The following is a 13,790-nucleotide window of genomic DNA, read 5'->3' on the forward strand; positions in this document are numbered from 1 at the left end:
TTGGGAAGAAGCCACTAAGGGTTGGGTGTGACACGGGCCGGGAACAGCTTCAAGGGTGCACATCTAAATCAAAGCAAGGAGCTGACAGGGAATCGTGGATGGAACTAATAAAGGGATCCTCCGAGGCAGAGAAATTAATCCAGTGAAAACAAGATACACGTATGAGGAAATTGGATAAAAGGGGAATTGATGTTGACAAATTTCCTTGCAGCGAAATGCACCCAACAACAAAATTGTTCCCTAAATATTGAGGCAATGGATGTTTTGCCTGGAAGGAGTTTTTTTTATCATGTTTTAAAGGAGTTGCTAATATTTCACCTGTTGTATAAAAACCATGAAATAAAGGTGTCCCTTCAGCATGTGCTGTTTTGGCTGGAGACCTTTTTTAGGTATCAGAGCTCAGTGGCACAGGATTTATGGAAAAGTGGGTGTTGGAGATCTTTAACAAAAGAATGTCTCCAACCCGATGATTCCAGATCTTGAAATATGACAAAGTTTTTTTATAGATACCTATAAGGTTTTTTTCCCCTTGCATAATTACTGAATATGCAGATTTCTTGCCTGTCTTGGACTGCCCTTGCCCAGACGGGGGATGGATGGCACAGGAGATGGAGGTGTGGGTAGGCAGGACCTGGAAATATGTGGATTATTCCTGGCTGTGCCTCAGTTTCCCCATCTGAGCACAGTCCTGCTCATCTGCCAAGAACAGATTAAAGCTCTGTCTCAATCAGGTGGGGCAATAAGTGCTGGAAATTCCCCTGGTGTTCATCCAAGCTCCACAACATGAAAGATAAATCCATATTTGGATCCCTACATTGAATAAGAGACCAGGGAAGCAAGAAATGACAATTCCTCTTGCCTGAGCCTCTCTCCTAATTTAACTGATGTGTCCTTCTGGGGCCACCATGCAGGACACCTCGTGTTCACATGGAGAGCTCTGCCAACACCCTCTCCCCAAAAATCAGCTTCCAGTCAAGGTTTGCTGGAGCACAAAATGTACCTGTTGCCTTAGTCCTGTTCAATCCATGCCTTGGAGTGCCTGTCCCTGGATTCAGTGAGCTGAAAGTGCTTCCAGCACAATCCAATTACCCACGTGTGCCCATGGAGAAGTGTCGGCCAGAAAAGAGCCGGAATGGGAAGGAGCTGGCAAGGCACTGAGTGAGGGACAGTGCCTGAGACAACGGAAGCAGGCAGGATGACACATTTTGGAAGAAAAATAATGCTTTTTTTGTATTAAGAACTCTTTTCAACACCTCCTTTTGGAAGTGATTCCCTGTTTCCCTTTGCAGCCAGGACAGTAAGCACCGGAATGGTCCAGCTTGGAGATCCTACCCTGCTCTCCCAGTTTTTCTGCATGAGTTGGCATCACTTGTCACTGTGTCCTTCAGAGCTAGAGCACATTGCCAGCAGTGGCAGGGACGTGCACGGTCACAAGTCACCTTTGGGATGCATTTGCAGCAGAACAGTAGGAACTCTTTATACCACAGAATCATGGAGTGGGTTGGGTTGGAAAGGACCTTAAAGCTCATCCAGTTTCAGCGGATGGCATGGGCAGGGACACCTTCCATTCCCTGTGCTCTGTCTCTGAGTCGTCCCAGGTGCTTTGAGCATCACCACAGACCTCTCCAGACTTCTGGAAGTGAGGTATTGTCTGTAACAGCATCAGGTTACAAACCTTGTAGCCTCCGGAACAGACAACAGAATTATCACAAAAACGAGCTATAAAAATCCCAGGCACAGAGCCCTGTGCACCCCGAGCTGTGAGCAGATCCTCGGCATGTTGCAATATTCCTGTCCAAACCCTGACTGCATGGTGGGAACACGAGTGTGTGTTCCACCTTGGACCAATTTTCTGGCTGCTTTGGTCAACGTCTCCAGGAGCCTGGCTCTGGATTTCAGTGAGGTCATTTCTGCTCCAACTTGCCCGGGAAAAGCAGGGGCTCCCCCCTCTCCACATGCAGCTCCTTGACTTGTGTAACCACGGAGTGCTGCGAGGGCTGAATGCTCGTCCCTTTGGCTTCACAGGGCTCATAAATCAGGTCTGGGCACCTCAGGAATTCGGGAGGTTTGTGGTGTAACGAGGTGCACGGAAGCGCCGGTGCATGTTGGATCCAGGAGCACAAAAGCCACCGGCTCAGTTAAAAGACAAATAAAATGTCTGGAGGGGACGTGCTCCCTGTGCCAGGAGGAGGGCGGGGGGTGAAGCTCCTGCTCAGCCCATGGGGGATAAAGCCCTGCACGGTGGGATGAAGAATATGCAAAACACACCTGGGGCCTGTGAGGGCTTGAAATGAGGTTGTGCTGGGCCTGGTTTCCAGCAGCCAGAAGCCAGCAGAGCAATTGCACGTGGCTGATAAAACCACCATCCATGGAATCTTTCTGCATCAGGCCTTGGGAAAACCAGGCTGAACTTTTTGGGGTTGTACCAGCAGCAGTTGGGGAGGGGTTCTGTAGGCACAGGGAGATCTGGGCAGCCAAGGACATGGGCAGAGCTCGGCTTGGAGATGTTCTGCACGGACTGAAGAGGATGCCCAGACTTGGCAGAACATCCTGCCCAGCCCCTCTGCCAGGCACTGGCAGCCCTGGAAGCTGCCTGCAAATCTCTGGGATGTGGGACTGCTGGGAGGGAGCTGGATCAAGGAAAAATCCACTATATGCCACAGGGAATGTGCTTTGGTGACCACAAGATGCCCAACATCCTGGGCATTACCACCTTTCCATCATGTTTGAAGTCAAGTGATCTTTAAAAGGTATTCCAACTGCCCTGATGAAGCGCAGGAATGGCAGGGCTGGGAATGCTGGGAAGGCTGAGCTCCCTGCTGTGAGCTGCAGTCTCCTCACAGCCTTCCTTCTGCCAAGTGGGATTGAACCATGTGCCAACATTGTGTTTTCATTAGGGGAAAAAAGAATAATCCAGATTGACAAAGTTGCTTGAAATAGGCTTTTCAAAGAGGCACTGGCTTCCCACAATGTAAAGAGTTTAAGCTCTCACATGATGGATCAGGTTGTGCAATTCCTGCAGGAATCAGCACTGGCTCTGCACAGTCCCAGGGAGAGCAGGATCCTGGGAAAGCAGCCCCACGGAAAGGCCTGGGCTGCAGAGCTGCTGACTGGGGAGTCCTTCTGCAGGTACAGAAAATAATGGCTTCAAAATCAAAATCCCAGTTCCTAGACTAAAGTCATTTAAAGCCACAGTAAACCCAGTGTAGACCAGACCCTCTGAGTGACCCAAAATTACTATTGCTGGTCACGTGTTTCCTTTAGAATATTTGGGGATAGAAAAATCCTTTTGTCATGTATGTTTGTTTTCTTCATATACCTCTAATATTTTCTAGAAAAAAATAGAAGCCTGGCATTACCTAGTTAGAAATCCTGCAAGCCTCTCTCTCTTTATTTTCCACATTTAATTAAAATTAATAAATTAAAATATAAAGTATTTAAGCAAAATTAGTCCGTCTTTTTTTCTAGTGCCCCATGGAATTTCTGAGCAGGTGCTATCACTGCAGAGCAAAGGTTAAACAGGCTGTGTCTGTCTTATTCATTAAACCAAATTTGAGAGGACCTCCTGCACCCAAGTCAAACAAGATAAACCCCAAAATCCTGCAAAATATTCTCTTTGGGATTCGTTTTTCGCTGTGTGGGCCAAACACTGGCTGGATTTCTTCCCTGCCCTCCACACAGAAAAATAAGCCTGAAAAAGCACTTTTATACCCTCTTAATTCTGGCCATGGCTTGCAGCATCCTCAGGGACTGATGCAAGATCCTGCCAAGGGTTGTTGCATCAGAAGAAAATAGCAGGAACCAGTTGGCTCTGCCCTGTTTTTCCCCCAAAATTGCAGACTCTGCTTCCTTCCTCACAGGAGTCTCTTTTTTGGAGGAAAGGGACTTAAATTCAACCCAGCAGCCACGAGGCTGCTCCAGGCAGAGCTGTCCTCGTGTCTCAGGGCAGGGAAGTTCTTCTGCAGAACAAGATTCCTGCAGAAACACAATTTATGGCAACTATTGTATTTAAGCACCTGCCTGTTGTGGCCTGTTCTCCACTGGGAAAAAGGCTCCAGCCTGGAGCCTCTGGATGCTCTGTTGATTCATGCAGGGGATTAGGCAGGGAAGGATGCTTTCACTTGATTTTCCTTGTCCTTATTAAATGAATTCCAGCCTTTCTGTGGAGCTGCACACCCTGTTTTGTGTGCCACAGCCTCCCAGGCGCCACTCTTGATCCTTCAAGCATCGACCTGCTCTATCCTCACTCCCAAAATCCTGCCAGGATGGGGAGCTGGAACTGAAAACCCACAGATATGGGGGAAACTCCTCTCCCACCGATGTCTGAGAACATAGCACGGAGCTGGAAGGTCAAAATTAATCTTGAGGGTGGTTGACTTCAGTCATTGTGGCAGAAACAGGGATTGGGAAGAGATAGGGAATTGGAGACAAAGAGGAAAATTGACCTGGAATGAAAAAGGGATCTTAATCCTGCTTAAATCAGAGAGTATCAGGAGAACATTCCACGCCAGGAACATAGTTTGGTGGTGGGAAAGGAGGAGAAGCTGGAAATCCTTCCCTGTACACATCACCCCAAAGGGCTGGCAGAAGGGATTGGGCCACAACCTTTGGATTGTGGTGCCTTGGGAAGTGGAGGGCTCTGGATACAGCTGCTCAAAGGCCAGCCCAGACTCCCTGCACCCTTTGGGTGACATTCCCCATGCTCTCAAGCTGATGGAGTTACCCCTGGAGCTACAGGATTTGTTGAGGCAGTGCATTGACTCACTGCCTCTCCTCAATAAACAACCACCAGCTCCTTCCAACCCCGCTGGACTCGAGGTGCAGGGATAAAGGTGAGGGATTTGGGAGGAATGAGGAACCCCAGCACCAGCCCGTGCCTGCCTCCAACTGAGCCCTTCTCCAGGCAAGTCCGTACCTGGGGAGAGCTGCAGCCTCTCAAGGCTGCTCTGCAGCTCAGAGCATCACCAGCTTGATGGGTTTGTCTGATATGCTCCAGTTCCACCGATAAAACCCGTCCCACAACCCTGTGACCCTCCTGGCAGGATGTGGTTGTTCTCTGATGGATGTCCCATGACAGTGATGTGGCACGGAAGGACTCTGTGCCCTGTGTGGGCTGTGCAGCTTCTTTCTTTGAAATACCCAAACTCTTTTTCATGGACTGGCATCCCCCAGTGCCACAAGTGAGCAGGAGGAGCCAGTCCATGAAAGCAGAGGGGAATGGGCAGCTGGCATTGCACAAACACATTCCCTGTGTTTTCCTCTTCCAGGTGCCTGTCCTGGTCTCTTCCTTTGCACCTGGAGAGCAGGGAAGAGCAATTGTATTAAATCCAGGAGCCGGACTTTGATGATCCCTGTGGGTCCCTTCAACTTGGGATATTCTGTGATTCTGTGATTCTAAATCACAGCATGGGATAACCCACTGCTCCCACTGCCTGGTGTGGGGACAGCCTGGAAAAGAGGAGCAGTACCCCATGGATATCCTGCAGCCCCAGGAGCTTAGCCACCATCCTGCTCCCTCCTGGGTTGCTTCTCCCCTTGCCCTGCAATGTGACAGTTTATCCCGTGGGAAGCGTGGAGCTGTCCCGAGTGCCAAGAGCCACCATGGAAACCCCGTTTACACTCCCAAGTAATGATGCCAGCCAGCCCTGCACAGCAGGTAGCAGAGTAAATATTGGTGTTCAAAGGGGACCTAATTCCCATCTGGTTCCTCAGTGGGATGGATCCCGTGTGGTGTGTCAGGGTGTTCAGAGGGTTACAATGAAACTTGTGCTTTCCACTGAGGCAGAGCAGAAAAACCCCTGTTGTGACACCTCCACATCTGGGTTTGCTTTCATGGGTGGCTCTTTCTTTCCTAGTAACAGAAATGACATCAGGGGCAGGAAACCAAGGTGGTTATTTTCAGACAGAGCAGTTCATGTCACAGATGTTTTACAGATGTTATTTTCACTGGGATTGAGGGTTAACGTTACACCTTTTCTTTAAAAAATGAGCCAGTGATACACAGATATGGGACAATCATCTCTTCCATCACATCTGTAAAATACCCTGAAACATGTTCAGAAGTGGATGTGAAGTGTTTTAAAAACAAAATTACACTAATTGCTGGAATATGAATCCATTCAAGCAGTCATGCAGGAGACAGTATTGTGAGGAGGACACACAATGTTCTGCTGGAAGGAAAATTTTTATTCACATTTCATGGTCCCTAAATTGCCAACCATCCCTAGAGGGTCTGCTGAGACCATAGAACAGGCATCTTCCATGTCTCCTGCTCCATGCATGGTTTCTCATGCCCATCATAAATGACACAATCACATCAGGACACAAATACCACTACACAAACCTTTAGGGAACATTCCTGCTCAAGAGGGTGGTTAGCACACCCAAATGCACCTTTTTAAGCCCTTGAGAATGAACAAATATTTTCTTTCCTTCTGCAAAACTACAAGGAATCTTGCCAGGGTCATCGTTTCCTGAAGGTAAATGTTTAGCAAGATAAGGGATGGATGGAGATATCTTTACTGAGGGGCTCAGGAAACCAGCCTGAACCGGAGCAGGACACACCAAATCCTCCCCAGTGCCTTGCTCAGACTTGTAAAGCCTTGTCAAATGCCTTGACAGCAGCAGGGAGGGCAGTAAGTCGATAATCTGATCCCAAAGGGTGTCACAGCACTACCAGGAAAAGCAATGCCAATCAGCTGTGGAAAAACCTACTCACCAAATCAGGCCAGTGGGTTTGGGGAAGATAAACAGAATTAATTTCATCAATGTCACTGTTATCGGGGCTGAGGTAGGTAAAAATCAAACACTAAGGGTCAGTCCTTGTCCTTTAACTCCTCAGCTGTAAAAGCTGGGCACAGCAGGACAGGGAGAAATGATCCATATGCACTTTTCCCCAAGGCAGGTCAACTCGCTTCAATCACCACTACTGGACATCAGTGGCTTAGACACGGTTTTGGAAATTCCACAGCCACCCCAGTCAGTCTCTTCTCATGTCTCACCCTCCTGGAAGTCAGTAAGTTTGCTCTAATGGTTAAATTAAACCTTTTCCTGCTGATACATAAGGCAGCCTCCTCACACCCTCCCTGCCATGAGATCCTCCCCACCCTGAACACCAGCCAGCCGAGCCCAGGTTGATGTGCTCCCTCAGGAACTGACCCAGGGAAGTTGATGCTGGAGAACACTTGAATGAGGGTATTGTATCCCCGATTGCAACAAAAGCCAGCGGGACACCAAACCCTGCTCTGCCACAGCCTGTCTGTATCTCACTGGTGATACCATCTGCCCCAGCACTTCCTTCCCCATTACAGTGAAACACTCCTCTGAAATGTTCTGAGGTCCTCTGAGGGTTTGTGCTGGGAACAGAGTGTTGGCTGCATGTTCATAGAGAACTGATATTTTTAAGTGAATTTGTATCTGCTTTCCGAGGGCAAACAGGACTGGTAACTATGGCCAGTCCTTTCAGCACCCACCACACTCTGTGCTCTGGAGATGCTGTATCCCAATAAAAGCATGGGCTGTGCAGGCACCTCATGGTAAAATAAGTCTCCCTGGGTGAAATGAATGTGCCTGGACTTGCTCTCCAGCAAAAAACATGGGATTAACGGTGAGTGTCCGCTGGAACTGCTTACTCAGTCACCTAATTCCTGAGGATTGAAGAAGAGGGAGGCACTACCTGAAGCAGTGAACGGTGGAGAAACTGAAACACAGAGGATTTCTCCACCTGAACAATGTCTCGTCCCAGTTTCCTCCTCGCCTCCTGGAGCCTGGGAACCTGTATCCCACTCTCCAGAGCTCTGTTCCTGCGCAGCTGATGCAATTCCTCAGCAGTTGTTGCAGCATGGAGAGAGCCCTTGGCTGCACTGGAGCTGACATCTGGTGGGACTCCACAGCCACTACAACCTTACTCCATCCCAGGCCGGGTTGCATCAGACTCACAGTTTGAATAATGAGAAGGAAAAATGCTCGTGTACATAAGGGCAGGGGTTTTTAAGGTATTTTTGGCTGCTTTGCTCTATGAGCAATATGACCTTTATTGTCTGGAACTTCCTTCTCATTTCTCAGTCCAGACTTTCCGGGGTTTCCTTTTACTCACTTCATTTCTATCAGGTTCACCCAATTATTTGTACTTCTCTTAAGAAATGACAAAGTGGGTTTAAAGATACCCGGGGTGCTGTGAATGGGGCTGAGCTCCAAATTGTACCCCTGGACCCACAAAACCCTGACCCCAGGGTGAGGAGAGCCAGGGACCTGTGCAATGACGTTGGCATTTAAACTGCTTTTAAGTCACCTTGGCAGATAAATGAGTGGAAAAATATCAAAACTTGTTCATAAATAAGTTGGGAACCAAGCAAAACAAGCCTGGTGACATGTAAGGAAAAGCAGTTTGAACTGGTATCATCCAGACTCCATCCCTGATATTGTGGATCCTGCTTGCACAGGGAAGATAAGCCATCACTAAAGAAGCTTATGTAGCCTAATTAATGGTTCACCAGCCTAATTAATGAAGATCCAGGACAGACATAAAGCCAGTCTAAGATTTCTGCTTTCTCATCACTGTTCTGGGAACTGGATACGACTGGAGCAGATTGATGAGGGCCAGTATCCCTAAAGGTGTGACAAGAGCTGGACAGAGCTTTTCTAGGCAGTTGCTGGAGCATTTTAATCAGCAGCAGCTTTGCTGTTGGGCTGGAAAATCCTGTCATGGCTCAGTGACACCACAGACACCCGACACACTTGAAATATTCCCATTAAAGCTGGCCTGATGAAACAGTGGAAGCAAAGCCCAGTCCCCGTAGCGACCCCTGATTGATAAAGGACAAGCAAAGGAAGGCAGTGACACGTGCAGGGGAATTTGGCTGCTCTACAAGGAAGTTTGACTGGAATAGCGTGAAAACAATCACTACCCCAGGAGCCCTTGTCCTCCTGTGCTCACTCACAGACATGAGCACACACATGTGCTGGTATTGAGTTACCAAAACCTTTCTCTGAGGAGAATTTCTGGATTCCGGTGCTTTTGAGGGTGGTGGTAGATTGGAAAGCCACGTTCAGCAAACAGTGGGAGCAGATCTCTCCCACGTGGCAGCTGTTCATGGGGAACAGCTGACAGAATTCAGTGATTTTGTGCTGCTCTGGAAGAGAAGGTGAATGCTCCATGCAGGATCCCTTGGCAGCACAGTCAGCATTCCCTCAGCACCCTCAGAGGCAGGTTCAGCTGTTTGACACAAATCAGACACTACAGAGTTCTCCCAGTTAAAACCAGAGCTCAGGGAGGGGGGGGACACAAACTCCTTTGCTCTGGCTTTGTGGTGGAGACTTTCTTATTTATTTGCTCCAGTTTTCTTTTCAAAAGCACAGAAACCCCAACGAAATCCCACTGGAATGGCAAAAGTAAGGGCTTTCACAGATCCACGGGGAATTTTTGGCCGCAAGTACGGCAATTTGCTGATGGATTTAGATGGATGTCCCTCTGGATGTGGGTCTGAATACAGCCACTCTTTGTACTTCCCTCCAGGGAAACCTCTGCCCTCCTCAGCTTCCTCTGTTTCCAAGATATTAAAGCACCAATTTCCAAACAGAAAATCCAGGAAGCCAATTGAATGACCGTGAGATGTTATCAGCTTCTGGTTATAAATGAGCCCTGAATGGAGCTGCCTTGCAGCAGCCGCCTGCCTGCTCCCAATCCACTTCCAGGTGCTCCAGGAATAAGCAGGAGCTGAGGGGCCTCTGCTGGACTGTGAGCACAGCTGGGATAAAAAAACAGAATTCCCAACTTTTTCAAAGTCAACCTTGGTTACAGACATGCCTTTGACCCTTGGTTGTATTTGCCTTCAGATGAATGACTCTGGCTGTCACCAGAGCCTGGAGGGCCTATTTTGGTTGGTTTTCCACCTATTTTACATGTGCAGAGGAGGAAAATTGCAACCTGAGCCTGGAGGAGATCGAGGGACCTGTACTTTGACTCATTATGTGAAGCTTTCCAGCATGAAAGCTGCTCCCAGGTAACAAGTGACCAGATGAGAGGAAATGGCCTCAAGTTGCACCAGGATAAGTTTAGATAAGTTATTTTTTCATGGAAGGGGTTGTAAAGCAGACTGCCAGGGTAGTGGTGGAGTCACCATCCCTGGAAGTGTCGTGGATGTGGCACTTGGGGACACGGTTAGCAGTGACTATGGTGGTGGTGCTGATGGTTGGACTTGATGATCTTAAAGGCCTTTTCCAACCTTAATCATTCCATAATTCTCTGAGTTATTCACCACACAGCAGTTAAAGGAAATATTTTTTTCCTGGGCATCCCAACATGTCCCAGGGCACACACAGCACTCAGAGCCCTGGATCTGCTGAGCTACTCCACACACTGGTGTTCCCAGGTATTACACTGGCATGATTTTTTGTTCCCTTGTGTAGTGCTCTCCTCTCGCTCCACAGGCCTCCACCAAAACCCAAAATCCCACCAGCATGGTTTGACTCCTCATCCCTGGAAGTGTCCAAGGCCAGGATGGACTGGGCTTGGAGCAACCTGGTCAAGTAAAAGGTGTCCCTGCCCATTGCAGGGGGTTGGAATGAGATGAGCTTTAAGTTCCCTTCCAACCCAAACCATTCCATGATTCTATGATTCCCCATGAGCAGCCCCACAGATCTCTTTATTTGCAGGGTTTATCTTCATCCTCATCTTTCTATACAGATGGAGTTGAAATCCTCCCAACACCAGCAATTCCAACCATTGCAATGCGTGTTTGGTTGATTTAGTTACTGTGCTGTCAGCATGTCCTCCCGCCTAATCTGTGGCATTAATTCCTTCCTTGCTACTGGCTTCAGAAAGCATTAACAAGGGAAAAATAAATCAAGTGTTAGAGCACAAAGAAGACTTGTGGGAAAAAGCTTTTGAGCCTTTTCTGAGGCTTTCATGCCTGTTATTCTTTACTTTGCTGATACAGCTGGATTTACCATCCCGTTGAACGAGCATATTGCAGACTATAAAAAAATAACAAAGTAAAACCACGTGCTCTTTGTATAGGTCAGAGCTGGAGAGGGGCTGCCAGATACAACAGCCCAGGACAACTTCAGAGCAGCAGAATGAAATGTGCAGACACAGGCAAAGTCCAGCTTACGCAACGTTCCTCCAAACAAAGCAGGAACAAAACCTGGGACAGAACAGAAGTGAGAGCGGGGACAACTGCGCGTGGGAACGTGTGTGTGGGCCCGAACTCGGAGCCACATCTGTCTGCCAGCTGTGTGCAGATGTTTGAGTGAGTGTGGGACTCCATCCGTGCACAGCGTGTGGGAATGTGGAGCGGCCTTTCCCTGTGAAAAGCCTGTGGAAAGAGCTCGCCTGAGTCAGTTTTGGAGTCTTAAATTTGTGTTTTAGGGCATATTGGTGCTCTCATGTCTTTAGTGTCATCCATACACTCACGGCGTCCATCAGACTCCGTTGAGTAAGTCTCGTCTCTTAAGGCACCATCATGCATACAGAAATTTCTCACCATATATTTATATATTTATCCCTGAGAAGTTCATGTCCTGTTTCATGCTTATATCATGCTTTGCATTTTCAAAGTGCAGTGCAAAGCTTTTGTTGCCCTTCCATCCTCTGTTTTCACATCCACCATGAGAAACCAGGACATAGAGTTCAAGGGATCAGAGAACTCACACCAAGAATGTTCTGCCCCACGCAGTTCCCCACGTGGTGACCCCAAACATCGGAAACTACACCCAGAAATATGGAAAATAAAGGTTGGAGAATGCAATTTGAGCTCAGAGGATCTCTGAACACCCACTTCTGGAAAAAAACATGAATGATGAAGCACCAAAAAGGGGGCAACTGGAGCACCATGTGCAGGAGGACTTCTTGCTCCCTCAGTAAAAGCCTGGTGAAAGCTTTGAGGGTTAATTTCATAAAGATGCAACTTTTTCATTTCCAAGTCCCCCTAAAATGAGTTGGAAGATCTGGCCCAGAGGAATCAGTGACCTGTAGACGTGAGGAGGGGATGTGTTTTCACACACTGGTGTCTTTTTGAGGTCGAAGACCCAAGAAGCAGCAGGGAGACTTCCCTGCATGTCTTTCCAGGGAACTCAGCAGAGCTCCCACATCTTATGTTGGCTGAGAAATTGCCCCGTTCACTTGACCTCGTCTCTCCGTAGTTTCTGTTCCCTTCCTGTGCATAAATATTGACATAGTGCAGCTTCAGTAGTAACCCTGATGTTACCAGAACAAACAGAAAAACAAAGCGCTGGTCGGGACATTTGTTGTCTGCAACCTCAAAATAACTTTCCCAGCTCTTCCCTTTGTGCTTCAGGGCTGTGTTTCCAAGGTCTGAGGTTCAAGTGTGGGTGGATGTTCAAAGCAAAGGATCCATCCTGCAATTCCATGGCACATACTGGATGTTTGGGATAATTTGGTGGGTGTTGAGCTGTACTTTCGTGGATATCCTCACCGGTTTGGGGCTAGGCAGTGAGTTGGAGTGATGAAAACCACCCTGCTTCCAGGTAATGTGGGGTTTTGTGGGAATTCAGGGAAAAATATAATGATTTTAGTCCTTCTGCTCCACGAGAAACAATCACAGAGGCAATTTTGATGCGCAGTGGGATGAAACGCACAGCTAAAACATGTCTTTCAACTCCTATTTACAGCACACATGCTGGTTAGGTGCTCAAAGGAGGCATTTTCCCAGGAATTTTTCCCTGGGCTCAGCATCTGCATGAAACTCCGTGACTCCGTGTAAAAAACCCAAATCATTATTCCTTCCCCGCCATCAAGGGAAAAAGCAGCTGCCTGGCATCACCTTGCAGTGCCTGCCACTTCCTTTGGCTCTCCACACCGGAGACCGGCCCGGATGAACCCCATTCCCAAAAGTTTGCAGCTGGAAGTGAAAATGCTTGCTCAACAACCCAGTCCCCAAGGAATTCTGCTGTGGTTTATTTTTATTTTATTTTGTTTCTGCACAGAGCCTCCATGAGGTGACAGAATCATTTAGGTCGGAAAAGAGCTCTGGGATCATCGAGTCCAACCTGTGCCTGATCCCCACCTTGTCACCCAGCCCAGAGCACTGAGTGCCACGTCCAGTCATTCCTTGGACACCTCCAGGGATGGGGACTCCACCACCTCCCTGGGCAGCCCCTTCCAATGTTTAATCACCCTTTCTGTGAAGACATTCCTCCTAATCACAGAATCACAGAATATTTCGGGTTGGAAGGGACCTCTGGAGATCCTCCAGTCCAACCCCTCCTGCCAAGGCAGGGTCACCTGGAGCAGGTGACCCCAGGAACGCGTCCAGGTGGGTTTGGAATGACTCCGGAAAGGGAGACTCCACACCCTCCCTGGGCAGCTGTTACAGTGCTCTGACACCCTCCATGGAAAGAAGTTCTTTCTCACGTTGAGGTGGAACTTCTTGTGTTTTATTTATGGCCACTGCTCCTCGTCCTGTCACTGAACACGGCTGAAACGAGTCTGGGACCATCGCTTTGTCCAACCCGACCCGCCCCGGGCGCCGCTCGAGGCCGTGACCCTCCCTGTCCCCCCCTCCCCTCCCCTGAGGGGGGGCCATTTTGTGTGAGGGGAGGGGGCCATTTTGTGGGCTCCACGTTCTCCTCGGGGCAGGAGAAAATCGGATCGTGTCCAGGCGTGTCCGGGCAGTGCGGGAGGTGACAAACGATGTGTGGGGCCACATTAAACCCTTTCGCGGGGCTTGCGGGGCTCATAACGCCGGGTCGGGGCAGCCGCAGCGCTCCCTCAGCGCTCCCTCAGCGCGGCCGCTCGGTGGCCGCCATGAGTCCTCCGGGCCGGCAGAGGG

Source organism: Neopelma chrysocephalum, unplaced genomic scaffold, assembly GCF_003984885.1.
Source record: "Neopelma chrysocephalum unplaced genomic scaffold, ASM398488v2 Primary Assembly neopelma1_68, whole genome shotgun sequence".
Taxonomy (NCBI): Eukaryota; Metazoa; Chordata; class Aves; order Passeriformes; family Pipridae; genus Neopelma; species Neopelma chrysocephalum.